Raw genomic sequence first — 14,682 nt, 5'->3', positions numbered from 1 at the left:
GCAACAAACTGGGAGAAGAAAATCTAAAACATGGATTGGATCCTCTGAAGTTTGGATTTATCCTTAGCTTGGAAACTACACTCTGAGTGGACGCCCAAGGAAATGAGTGATATTTCTAAATTTCCACATAATAGGTTCAGTATAATCTTGGACATAATTTATTCTCTTGGCTAACTAAAACTAAGCAAAACCAGAATGTCTCTTTTCAGACACTTTTCTCTTAATTGTAAGCACTTGCATGGAAAGTTAATTTGTGTGGGTTTAATTTATTTACATATATTTACATTTGACTCATTAAAATCTTCCTTCCAAGAGTTGTTTTGCAACTGTTTGAGCATTTCAAGTTCTTTTGAAAAATGAAAATATTCTTTTTGCCAACTGAGAATAAATTTAGAAGCCTTAAACTTTGGATTGTGGTGTGACTAACTTCTAAATATGAGAAAATATTTTGTGCTGTCCACCACTACATAGCCAACAAATAAAAACAGAGCTCCAAAGTAAGCAATCAAATCCTTCTCTCATATGTGCACCTTCCTATTTGCACCCACAACAAACCTTTATGAAATCCATAGAGTTAAGGTAAAAGTGACATGACCACACAAAAACTGGCAAGAAAAATGGAAGATGGACATAAATTTCAGTTCCATATTTGTGAATACTCAGTCACTTGTCCAAACATTTATTAAATACCTACTTTGTACAAGACATGAAATTAAACACCCAGATTTGTTATGAACTGTGCTCCTTGTTCTCAGAAAACATATCAACCAAAAGTTCAAGGTGTTACTTATTATTATGATGATACAAATTTATCACCCTTTAACCTTCCTGCATTGTTTTTTATCCCATGATGAGCTAATAGCATTTGTCATTTGATGAACCCTTACTTATCTCTATGCTATATATGCCTACTATATCATATGTATCACTTCATTAAAAGTCTATGGCCACACCTGTGGTACATGGAATAATGTTGATATGACCATTTAACAGAAGAAAGAGGCTGGGAAATTGATGAACTTTTCAAGGCCTGTCTGACTAGAAGGCTAACTCATTATCATTGTCCTTTTTCAAGTAGTTGAAAGAATCAAGATATCCTTAGAAGAAAGGACTAGGTGATAGAGGATTGTAGAGGATAATGTTTCATATCCTATCTAGATAATAGTGGTCTTTTGTAAGAAAAACATGATAGAACAGCTCCAGTGAAGTATATGGAAAAGATTAGTTAGTTATAGAGCAAAGGCAGTGGGGCTATGAAACCAAATATTTAGAAGGAGGAATAATAGTTTAATTGCTTTGTTTGGACTCTTTTGATGAACAATCTAATGGCACTGAATGATTTCTGATTGTGTCCAAAGACATTTTAGCTGATTAAACTATGTTAATCTTTTAAATTCTGACCACTTAATAATGGCCAGTAAAGAAATCCAAATAATTAAAAAAGCTTTGCTTTACCTAAACCTTCAAATAAACCACCTAAGAGTCTCACTGAAGAGTGAACATTATGATCTAAAGGGAAAAAAATTAATCCTGTCAAATTCATTATCTACCCTTTTGCCTGAAACCGGATTGAATGAAAAAGGTGCATTGTTGGATTCTGGATCAAGGATGATTTAGGCTTTAAAAGTTAGATCTCCAAACACAGAATTTGAAATATGCCCTAGGGAATGAGAAGAAGCTGTCACCTTTCACTAGGATAAGAGAAATAGTGTTAGGAAACATTGTTTTTAAGAGACTCAAATAATTTTGACTGCCCCAAAGGGTTTTAGTCTTTGTAGTTTCATCCGTTTCCTTCTAGTAATGGTATTTATTGAAATAAATGCATGATCCTAAGTCCTGGGAATACCTAAAATCTGTGGTTATGTTGATCTATCTTTGATTTCACTAGAGTTTCCCATTATGTTTTAAATCTTAAAACATATGTATAATAAGAAACATCCTTATAATATGTCTAGGATTTTGAAAGTAAAAAATACTGCACGTCAGTCTGAGCTTATGACTGTTCCAAAGGAAATTACTCTAACGTTATTGAATCACTCAAAAAAAGTTTTTTTTTTTATAGTAAAGTGATCAGATACCTATCTGGTTAACATGGACTAGTAGTTATTTTGTCACTTCATCATTTCACTTTGCTTTTTTAAGAAAGAGATGCTCAAGAAAATATTTAAATACAAACATTTAACTTAAATACAAATTTAAGTAAAACTTTTAAAATCTCTTAAGAAATTAATACTTCATTTACACTGGTTTAATTAATTGAACTATCTATTAGCAGTAGCAAAAATAATATAATTTTGACATAGTTGCAACAAAACAGTTTACTGCAACATATACTAGTATGGAAATGTTGCTTCCTGTATTGGTCAGAATAGGTATATCAATGCTGTGATAATAAGCAATCTTAGTGGCTTAAATAACAAAGGTTAATCTTTTGCTCACACCACCTTTTCACTCTCACACCACCTTCTTCTAAGTGGGAGACTCTGTGTTGTAATCGTTCAGGGACCCAGACAGTTGAAGTAGCCACTTATTTGAAAATTGTTGATCTTCATGCCAGAGGCAAAAAGAGAGCTTTAGAAGGTCTTACCCTTCTTATTAAATTCTTGACAATAGACTGAATTATTGCCACTAGAATATGCATTATTTATACTCAAAACTCATTAGTGAAAACTCATTTTTCTTCTCTGCTTCGCCTTACATACTGTTAAAAAAATTAAGGGTATTATAATCTGGAAGTGGTAAGAAATTAGTGAATGTAGAAAATTGTAACAGATGACTAATAATACTTCTACCTACTGCCAGCTGTTTGATTCACCTTCCTTCTTGTACATGAAATCAATTACTTCCTCTCCAAGAAAAATAACAAAAAAGCATTACTTGTTCCTTCAGGGTCAAAGCTGAGATCATTAGTTTATACATGCTTCTTTCTAAAAGAGGTTTGTATATGGCTTTTCTAGATCCAGGGTCCTATGAACTAGAAAGAAAAGTTTTATACCATCAGAAAACTAATACTCAGCTAAAGAATCACAGTAAATATTTCCATTAATAAAGAGAAAGATTTGGAGGTGCACAGCAGTTTTACTGCTCTGCTGAATGTATAAAATCCAACTGATAAAAAAATTTTAAGATCTCTTTTCCTAGGAATGAAGAATGTTGCTTAATGAAATTCTTTAACCAGCTTCCCGGAGCTCTCAAATTACATATTCTTTATGGCTCTTAGCTCCAGGCTCTGGGGTTTCCTATTTCTCATTATCCCCCTTGGCTGTATTTGAAAGAGCAATGGAGACTATGCTCTTGTTGGTGACTGAGCAGGTTTCTTTGCCTGCTTCCTACCTGTAGAAGTTTAAGGTCCTATAGGTCATTTTAGCTTTTAAGTAGTTGTAGTCCCTTTTAATCCAGATTTTAGGGGATTTTTTTGTTTTTGTTTTTTTTTCTCAGAATATCAGACCCAGAAATGTACTTGGTTTTTTATCTCTTTGAATCCAGTAAGAAGCATGCACCAATAGCCAAGCTATGGTTCTTTTTGTCATATCTATGTTATTTTCTTTCTCAGTTTAAACGTAGTTATCTTGAGCCTAAGAAACTTTGGGTGGGAGAATGTCATTTTTTAACATCTTTCCAGGGAGCATTTTGTAGAACTGCTAGAATTTCTTCAATACCACATTAATTCAACCTGTTAATTCATTTAGATTTATAAAAAATGTCTAATCCTTACCACAGGGTGAGATTTGATTGGCCTTTATCATCCAACATATTTTATAAATTTTTAAATTACTATTTTCTTTTGCAGTCGCTTTTTTTCCAGTGCTAGAAATCCGCCTGTTTTGGACCTATCCTAATCTTTTACATTCTTGCTTACAAACTGATCATTTTCCCCAATTATTCTTGTATTAGTAATATCCTGTCAAATGCCACCACTAACAGCCATCACATATATTGACGAGCTGTTTTTCTTGTAAAGTTACAAGTTCTTATAGTACATTATCTGCATTTCAAGTTGCTACAGTTAACATTTTAACCAAATGCTGTACTTTTTGTATAACATAAACTACCATCTTTCTACCCTTCAATATAATATCACTCTTTCCTGTTTTTTTTTACCAGCTAGTCAAAACAAGAACCATGCATTTTAGGTTTTATTACAGCAGTACTGTACTTCTAGGGAAATTATTATCAATAAGGATAACTAAGCTCTGCTGCTGTAAGAATCACTCTCCATGTTTCAGTGCTTTCAACAAGGAAGAGTTCTTTCTTTCTCCTCCCTACACTCTTCCTTCCTCCCTCTTTCTCGCTCTCTCTCTTTTTTTTTTCTTTTTCTTTATTTCATGCTACATTCATCATGAGTCAGCTGGGGGACTTTTCTCATTTAGTGAAGGGGCCACCATCTCAAATGCTTTCAACCTCTGTCCTGACAGATAAAACAAGCTGCTCTTGAGGGCCACCAACAGTTAAATGCTCAACCCAGAAGGGGCTTCCTCTCATTGGTCAGAATTAAAACAAACAAACAAACACTTGATCACAGAGAAAATATGCTCCAAAGAATGGAGAAAAGAAGTATATGTGGAACATTCTAATGGCAATCACACTCTCTTCTCTCATATCTTATATTCAAAATATCCAGAATCTATTTTTCCTTTATCACTACAAACCTGGCCCTATATTATTTCAATAGCCTCCTGACCTTCTTTTTTGAAGTATTGTTGTATAATTTCCCTGGCTAGGGAAAATCCCTCCAATTAATTGGATAAGCTTTCAGTATTTCTTAGGTATAAGGCATTACTCTAGCTATGGGAGAAAGACTGATGTTAGAAAAAGGAGAGAACACCAGGTACAAAGATGAAGAAAAAATTCCCTAACCACTAAGAGTTTGTAATATTGAGTAGAAAGTTATGACTTCAAGAAGACACAAAGTCAAAAGAAACATTTGGAGTAATTTATTAGGTGTAGAATGCAAAATTGTAAATTTCAGAGTTGAAGAGATATTTCTCACTATTTTGTCTCCTTTTATTATTAAGTAAGTGAAGAACTCAAGGCTCAAAATGCAAAATTACCATAAAGTAGATGACTTCTACTGTCGGGTATGCTGGGATGGTATTTGTAGGCCAGTGGGGAAGGAGAAAAAAAAACTAAGATCAAGGAGTGACTTGAATTAGAAGGAATGATACACTTTGGTATAAGAAATACCAGCAGAAAAACAGGGAGTGAAGACAGAATTGTTTTAGGCTAGAGTCATGCATTGGAGAAGGAAATGGCAACCCTCTCCAGTGTTCTTGCCTGGAGAATCCCAGGGACAGGGGAGCCTGGTGTGCTGCCGTCTATGGGGTCGCACAGAGTCGGACACGACTGAAGCGACTTAGCAGCAGCAGCAGTAGCAGCAGAGACAATATACAAAGAAGTCAATGTGGGAGAAAGGATGTGCCATCAGGAGATGCAGTAATCCATTAATCTTTGCATATTAGTGCTATTATTGTGTTATAGTTGGTCAGTCCATAGGAGCATCATGCCTAGAGGTATAGGCATGTACGTTGGCCTCTCTTGTGGGAAACGCAGGACAGGTTAGGAACTAGGCAGGGATTTAGAACTTTGACCTCAGTTAAGCAGGATTTCACTGTTAGCAAGGCCTTTGAGCCTAGCAGTCTCAGTCATAGTAGAAACCAAGCTTAGGATGGAAAGCCTTCCAGTCCATTGTTTCTGAGGATACTTAAATAATAGCTGAGTCATGACTGACTTAAAGGACTCCTAAACTCAAGTCAGCAAGTTACAGCAGGGAATTGAACTTTGGGATGGCAATGGCTGACAAAGTGATTTTTTGGATTATTGACAGGATTGTTGACAGGATCAAAGGAGAAAAAAGTTTGATTGACTTTACTTTCTCTATTTTCTACTATACCATACTTTTGAAAAGATATAGAAAAGCAAAGGAAAAGGCAAACTAAAATAGTTAATTTGTTTAACTCTTTCATGACATTTGCAAATATCTTAAACATGAAGGAATTGAGTTACCAAGGGTTTCAGAATTTTGCTCTAGGCAGGTCACTTCACATAGATGATGATTTGCTAAGGCACAGCTAGCGTCTGACTCTCCTGCTTGCCAAGACAGCACATCCACCTACTGTGCTGCCTCTCCCAATTTTAATTAAATGTACATATGTTCTTGTTTTGGTTTTGTCCTTTTTCTGTCTGAACTCATCATTTCTATGTTTGGACCCTGTTTATTGCTTTGGAATGTCCTTGGATTGGAATTTGATTATGGGATTTGGACTCAAATACACATTTGAATTCAAACCTACTTGGGCAAAGTGTTTAAAATTTCTAATGCATTTTTCTCAACTAGAGATAACAACACTGATTCAGGTATTCTATAAATAGTACCTATGATTCCTAAAAGTGCAATTATATTAATTAAGTACTTGGGTTACAAATTAAGGGAACACCTTGAGCTAAGTTAACAAAAGTGGAAATATTTTAGAAGGTCCTGGAATATGTCATGGAATTCAAGAAAAAGGTAGGAAGGGATTTCAGGGTGGGGAGATGCCCTGAGAACAACAGCAGAAGGTATAGGTAAACTTTGATTCTAAGTTACGCCATCATGTAATCTACTCTCCCCTCCCAGGCAGTTTAGCAGTGCAGTTTCTCTTTTTTTTTTTGGTTGGGGAGGGGGGGAATCTTATTGTATTGAATCATTTATCTGGCACAAGTTGGTAGAGATATAGTCACTAGCAGTTCAAAAGTTGTTTCCCATAAATTTAAAAAGAAAAAGATTATTTGAAAATAACCTAAGAAGATAATTATGGCCGAAATTATTAATGGATTCTTTATGTTGCTCAATTTGTCTTGTGTGAGGATCCTAATGACAAATTCCTCTTAATGTTTACATTGCAGAAGAACTTTATTTCTTTTCATCAAATGGATTGCCTTTATGACAGACAATAAGACTATGTGTCGCATCTTGTGTATTTCTTTGCCTTTATTTCTACAAAGCTCAGAAACAAATCATATTCTCTCATTTTTTGGTAGCCCTCTTCAATCAGAAGTTTTGATGTTTCCCTACCATTACTATTTTCTTTTCCTGATGATAAATAATTTTTCTATTATTACCACCATTGAATAAAGTATTTCAAATGTGTTTGGGAGCAGATGTCATCGAAACAAATAGAAATTATTCAAAAAACAAAATGCTGAGGAATTACATTTTATAGGTATGCTAAATTAATGTTATATTTATTTACCATGATCTCTATGTAACCTATATAAAGTCAGCTAAATTTGAACATCAACCCTACCTCAGTAGCAGATTGGTAATAAAATGCTCATATAGTTATATGCCCAAATATTGGTGTTTTTCCTCTGTTCTCTAGTCTTCACTCTAGTCCCTTATATCTTCTTGATGCTGTTAGTGAATCTGGCTATCGAATTTAGGGTGTTATTCTCCATTTAACTCTGGGTATTGACATACAGCAGGGCTCCCTGGTGGCCCAATGGTAAAGGATCTGCCTGCCAGGCAGGAGATGCTGGTTTGGTCAAGAAGATCCCCTAGAGGAGGAAATGGCAACCCACTCCATTATTCTTGCCTGGGAAATCTTGTGGACAGAGGAGTCTGACGGGCTACAGTCCATGGTGTCACAAAAGTGTTAGACACCACTTAGTGACTAAACAATAACAACAACAGCAAATTGAAATATAACATATTGGTCAAAAGAATGAATTAGTTAGCCTGATTTAAGTTCTACTCCTGATTTTGATATTGGCTAGCTATGTCACACTGGGCAAGTTATCTGAATTTCAATTTAATATATCTATAAATATGAGATGTTAATATCCACCTAATCAAATTGTCATATAGATTAAGGTATTTCACATAAAGCATTTAGCATGACATAATGCAGAATCTAAGTAAATGGTAGCCATTATTATTCTTGTAGTACATATGTACTTCTATGTACTATATACTTCTGTAGATTTTTCTATTTCCAGTTATTTTGGTAATTTCTAAGGCTTTATAGGTTTTGCTTCAATTCATACTGATCCACTTATTTTCTCCACCTGTCATTGTGCTGCTCAGTACTGATCTTGTTTCTTTGTTTTGGTTTTGTTTGTTTGTTTTAGTCATACAGCATAGCTTGTGGAATCTAAGTTCCCCAACCAGAGATGAACCTATGCCCACTGTGGTGGAAGCATGGAGCTAACTGCTGGATCACAGGGAATTCCTGGTACTGACATTTTTTTTATTTGCTTAGAATTATTCCTTGCTGTTTGTTCTCATGGCATCCTGTACTTTTCACTGTACTGCATTTAAAACATGTTTATCATATATGTCTATCTTCTCAGATAAGTGTAAACTCCAGGTAGGAAAGGATCATGAAGGCCAAGTTCATAGCATAATGCCTGCAATGCAGTCAGGACTCATCAAATGTTTATTGATTTGAATTACATTTCTGTCACTTTCTCTGCTTTACACCTCACACATCCCTTGTCATACCCAATCATGGCTAGTTTTTATATCTCTTCCTCCTTTAAGACCACTGCTTTTTCAACTCTCTCTGTGTGTTATAGTTGCATTGCTTTGTTCTGAAATCCTTGGTTATTTTTATGAATCACTGAACAAGCAGGCTGACAGGAAATTCTGTCATTTGAGTAGGAAAGAACTGACTTTCTGCAGTGCCACTAGAAAGGGAGTTATCCCCGTGAAACAAATAAACCAGCCAAAACCCCATCTCGAGTGCCTGTATCCTGTCACTTTAAAGTTTTTCCAAGCAGCAGCCCAAAAGGGAGAACATTTAAGTCTATAGGCTGAGTCAGGACTGCTGTCTCAGCACTTTCACTTATAACCCTTTATTGCCCACTGTATGAGTTACAGTGGCACATTATCATCTTAACTGCCTTTTAATGGTAATGATGATGTCCTACAAATTGCGAAAAAGAGTTTGGTTGTTAATTCCTAGGAGATTATAGGCCCAATAACTGCTGTTATTAGTTCCAGGATGATTGCCAATCATGCAACATCACTTGGGCTCCACTCTATGCAGTCTTTAGAGTGCTGAGAATCATCTAAATCCCTAAACCATTATGTTTAACTTAGACCAAGACAATCATGATGACAAGAACAACTAGGGTTCAGTCAACAGATATTTACATTGGGAAATAATTGTCTTTTTAGGAAAATATCTTTCTAGAAAATAAGAAAGAGTTTCAGAAGATTAAGAAATGGTAGGAAAATAAATGCTAATCCTTTTTTTCCTGCTAGTTCATAACCCATTTTTTCATAAGCAAGATTCTGGAGCTTCAGGATCCTGTTTAATTGGTGACCTTAACATTAAACCTCAGAAGTCTCACAGTCACTCATGTATAAAATATAGAGATTTCTGTCTGTTCTGTTGATGCTATCAAGTTCAGTTCATGTAAAGTATTGGTGTAAGCTCCAGTGATGTTCATAATGAAAATCAGCATCTTTGGTTATTCTAATTCTTTTTACTTCTGTCTGGGCTACACTAGCCCATACACATATGATATGAAGTCAATTATCCAGAAGGGAAAACATCTGAAAATCAAAAAATTCAGATTTTCTAAAGTAGTTTCTAGGATTTCTTGGTGTATAAAACTGAAAAAAAAAAAAAAAAAACCTGGAAGTGTGTTACACTAGAAAGTCTGTGGTTTTGAAAGTAGATACAGCTACTTTGCCATTTTTTACAGCTGAAGTTTTGGACGAGTCACCCTCTCTGAGGCTAATATTTATTTTGCTATAATATTGTTATGACTAAATAAGATAATTTATGAAAAACTCTTCAGAGCTTAGAAATTCAGCATAAGAAGGAAAGACAGAAAGGGAAGAGGAGAATGTATGTGTGGGTTAAGACTGACAGTAAGTTTAGTAGATTTTGGGAGTTCTGATGCAACAGCAATATGAAAAAATTCATTAGAAACAAAAAAGAAATATGAAAGAAGTATCACTTTGTTCTTCGAGCCTTCTTCATTGTACTAGAAAAATGGAAATGAAGATTTTAAATTGTGGGAATTACTTTTATTTCCAAACTGTGTTCCTTTGACTGACATTGTCTTGAGGCTTGAGATTGATATTAACGCTTATATGGCTATGAATATGTCTCTCTCCAACTCCCCCATTATTGATTAGGTTTATAAGGTTGCAAAGCAGAAAAAAATCCATGGTGCATAGGTATTGGTTTGACTTCAAAAGGTTGCAGGTACAAGTTCTTGCCCTTTCACTTTCTCATTTAAAAAATTAAAGATGTTCTTTACCCTCTGATTTTCAGTGTTTATTCTATAAATTTTGGAATATAATAACTCAGTTGTTATAGTGATTAAGTCCATTTATACATAAAGACTTGAAGCATGGAAATGTATTTTATATTATTTGCCAATATTGATATTATGAAATTGAATCACTAAAGAAGGTACCACAGGAACAAAGAGCAGCCCTGCTGGTTCTTCAGTGCTGTTGTCTGTGGGAGTTGCTACTCCACAGAAGAACTTGACAGGGACTCCATCTCTTTCTTCCCTGAGTTTTCATTTTATTATTTGTCTCTCTCTTTTTCTACAACTTTCTAAAATTATTATTTAAAAAAATTTTTAGCTTTTGTTTCCAGCCTCCTTTCTCCTTAGGTCATAAGTTATAACATACAAGAAATGAAAATAAGAAAGCTACACTTTGACAATTTTGTTCAGATATAGAACAATAATTTCTTCACTTATTCCAAAGGGCTTTACTTAATCTGTATTAATTATGTGTCTATAATTATGTGGCACATTCTATAAAGTAAGATGCACTGTGATAGAATCGGGACTATTTTTGTAATTAATACATTGTTATGTTCTGTTTATTATAGCACAAGCCTGTTCTGAAGGAAAACCTTAAATAGAAACAGCCTTCCAGAATGAATAATTACAACTTAGTGGTTGTGGTTTAGTCACAAAATCATGTCCAGCTCTTGCGACCCCATGGACTGTAGTCTGCCAGGCTCCTCTGTCCATGGGATTCTCCAGGCAAGAATACTGGAGTGGGTTGCTATTTCCTTCTCCAGGGGATCTTCCCGACCCAGGGATCAAACCCATGGCTCCTGCAATATAGGCTGATTCTTTACTCTTGAGCCACCAGGGAAGCCAACTGCAACTTGGCTCCACCTATTTAAATGTAATTCTCATCCAAAAAAACCACCTGCACAGGAACATCCAGAATAGTCCCAGCACTTGATAAAATAACTACCACAGGTTGTATGGGAGGTATGCCAAACGATCTCATATGTCTATTATAGTTATACATACAATATGTAATTTAATATAATCTATAACATATAAAATGCACTGATCTCATTTCAATCTCTGTCTACATCTATCTACTCCTTGGAAGGAAAGTTATGACTAACCTAAAAAGCATATTGAAAATCAGAGACATTACTTTGCCAACAAAAGTCCGTCTAGTCAAAGCTATGGTTTTTCCAGTAGTCATGTATGGATGTGAGAGTTGGACTGTAAAGAAAGCTGAGCACCAAAGAATTGGTGCTTTTGAACTGTGGTGTTGGAGAAGACTCTTGAGAGTCCCTTGAACTGCAAGGAGATACAACCAGTCCATCCTAAAGGAGATCAGTTCTGGGTATTCACTGGGAGGACTGATGTTGAAGCTGAAACTCCAATACTTTGGCTACCTGATGCAAATAATTGACTTATTTGAAAAGACCCTGATGCCAGGAAAGATTGAGGGCAGGAGGAGAAGGGGACGACAGAGGATGAGATGGATGGGATTACCAACTCGATGGACATGAAACTGGGCAAGCTCTGGGAGTTGGTGATGGATAGGAAAGCCTGGCATGCTGCAGTCCATGGGGTCACAAAGAGTCAGACATGACTGAGCAACTGAAGTGACTGACTGACTAGTCCTCTTATAGCTGGGATTATGGAAGCCCTGGCTAACCTGGTGGAATCTAAAGTAGTTTTTTTTTTTTTTACTAAACTTTTAGTAGAAACTAGGTCAATTTTCAGCCTAGCTCAAATTGTCCTGATAGCCTGAGTAGGAAGAACACTGGTACCAAGTGACTTAAAGTCCCTGACTATTCCAACAAGAGATTATCTTTGGCTTGCAAGCAGCCAATTAGATTGTTTTTCTTAGGAATTTGGATCTGAGGCACAGTTACTCTGCTCATTGTTTTCAGGGCACTTAAACGAGCCAGGGCTGACATAGTCTGCAGGCTATAAAAAAGTAGATCAGAAAAAAGCTGGTTTGTAGAGAAAAAGAGAATAAAGCAGAGACATGGAGAGAAAAGCAGAAAATTAAAAAAAGAGCACACAGACCCTGAGAGTTGCTACTTTGGTTCCAGTTAACTTCTAATTCCTAGTTCTCTTCTTCTTCCTGTGGTTAATTGAGATTTTCTTTTTTTTTTTTTTAATTTTATTTTATTTTTAAACTTTACATAATTGTATTAGTTTTGCCAAATATCAAAATGAATCTGCCACAGGTATACATGTTGCAACATTCCAACCACAACTTGCTGCTGCTGCTGCTGCTGCTGCTAAGTCGCTTCAGTCATGTCCGACTCTGTGCGACCCCATAGACGTCTGGCAGCCCACCAGGCTCCCCCGTCCCTGGGATTCTCCAGGCAAGAACACTGGAGTGGGTTGCCATTTCCTTCTCCAGTGCACACCTTACTTCCCCTCATTTCACTTAGCTGGTATAACTGTGTTTCTTCTCCAGGTGATTCCTGACAAAGGAAACCTTATGCATGGGCAAGACCTGAACCATGCTTGATGGGAGACCACATTCATGGTGCTTAAACAAACCATTACTGTGGCAGCTTCATTTTGTCCTTTGTATGTGTGGAGAATTATTCCAAGAGAAGTGGGAGAAGGCTAGAAGCTGTTGTGTGGATAGGAGTGATCATTGTTCCTCTTTCCTCTATTATGCTTAAAGCTCTAATGTTTTATTTTTTCCTCTAAAGATAAGTGTCCTTAAAATAAAGTCTGTCTTTTAATATTTAAATATTATTTTTACTGTTTTAAAATAATTCTTTAATCTCTTTTATTTATCTTACTTCAATTCAAAAGCTTTAATGAAAAATTATGTAAAAATTCTTATGCAATAATGGTTTAATAAAATTACCAGTTTTTAGAATTCTTTTCGGAGAAGGCAATGGCACCCCACTCCAGTACTCTTGCCTGGAAAATCCCATGGATGGAGGAGCCTGGTAGGCTGCAGCCCATGGGGTCGCTAAGAGTCGGACACAACTGAGCGACTTCACTTCCACTTTTCACTTTCATGCATTGGAGAAGGAAATGGCAACCCACTCCAGTGTTCTTGCCTGGATAATCCCAGGGATGGGGGAGCCTGGTGGGCTGCCGTCTATGGGGTCGCACAGAGTCGGATACTACTGAAGCGACTTAGCAGCAGCAGCAGCAGCAGAATTCTTTTAGGTTGTGCCTGACTGTGCATATAACTAATGAATATTAACAGAAAAAATATAGGAGGATAAAGCCAAGAGTAAATAGTGTACTTTCTGCTCTGTGTATTTTCTATGCCTAACCTTCAGGATTTTCACAACATCTTAAGCTTGATCTGTTATCATTTATTAAGCTGTTTTCTCAATTCCACAATCATGTGTTTTTAGAAACAAATTCTAAAAAACAGTTATTCTGTCAGATGTAGTGTTTTACTGGTGTCATGGATATTTAGTAATTAATTATACATATTTCAATAATGTTGGGAACATGATCTTTTGGTACATATATTATTCCAGCTATTTAGGTAATAATGGTAAAGTACTAGACTGTGAGTGAAATAAGACAGGAGTAGTACAACCAGTGGGCTTCCCTGGTGGCTCAGTCAGTAAAGAATCCACCTGCAATGTGGGAGGCCTGGGTTCAATCCCTGGGTTGGCAAGATACCCTGGGGGAGGGCATGGCAACCCACTCGAGTATTCTTGCCTGGAGTATTCCCCTGGACAAAGGATCCTGGCAGGCTACAGTTCCTGGGGTCGCAAAGATCTGATTGAGTGACAAAGCACAGCAAGCACAGCACACAACTACCAGTAGCACAAAAATCCATTATTCTGTAGTGCATAAGATATTGTATTTTCACTTTAATAAATCATCATTTTGGCAACATGGTGAATTTGTTGTTCAGGTGAAGACTAAGCCAAGCTTTGAGTCATTTCTCCATATCACTTAATGAGAAGAGGAAAATGATTATTCTGTAAAAGTGTCCTTGAGAGTTGGACATAGTTTAGGGAGAAAATTCCTCCATGTGATATATACAACAGTTTTCAAACTGTCTCTGTTTCCATTGTTTGCCCATCTATTTGCCAGGAAGTGATAGGACCAGATGCCATGATCTTAGTTTTTTTGAATGTTGAGTTTTAAGCCAGCTTTTTCACTCTCCTTTTTCACTTTCATCAAGTGGCTCTTTAGTTCCTCTTCACTCTCTGCCATAAGGGTGGTGTCATCTGCATATCTGAGGTTTTGATATTTCTCCCAGAAATCTTGATTCCAGCTTGTGCTTCATCCAGCCTGTCATTTTGCATGAGGTATTCTGTATATAATTTAAATAAGCAGGATGACAATATACTGCCTTGATGTACTCCTTTCTCAATTTTGAACCAGTCCATTGTTCTTTGTCCAGTTCTAACTGTTGCTTCTTGACCTGCATACAGATTTCTCAGGAGGCAGGTAAGGTGGTCTGGT

The 14,682-nt window shown here is 36.2% G+C and overlaps 1 long non-coding RNA gene across 2 annotated transcripts in view; it reads left to right on the top strand.

The window, feature by feature from the left end:
* Nucleotides 1-12,908, top strand: part of LOC129649914 (uncharacterized) — a 176,207-nt gene extending 163,299 nt beyond the window's left edge. For both annotated transcript variants that reach the window (XR_008713431.1, XR_008713430.1), the window contains 2 exons: nt 8,107-8,210; nt 12,701-12,908. This is a non-coding gene — a long non-coding RNA (uncharacterized LOC129649914). The remainder of the gene's footprint in view (nt 1-8,106; nt 8,211-12,700) is intronic.
* Nucleotides 12,909-14,682: the final 1,774 nt, after the last annotated feature.

The sequence above is a fragment of the Bubalus kerabau genome, chromosome 4, assembly GCF_029407905.1.
Source record: "Bubalus kerabau isolate K-KA32 ecotype Philippines breed swamp buffalo chromosome 4, PCC_UOA_SB_1v2, whole genome shotgun sequence".
In the NCBI taxonomy this organism is placed as follows: domain Eukaryota; kingdom Metazoa; phylum Chordata; class Mammalia; order Artiodactyla; family Bovidae; genus Bubalus; species Bubalus kerabau.
This window is presented reverse-complemented; position numbering and strand designations above follow the sequence as displayed.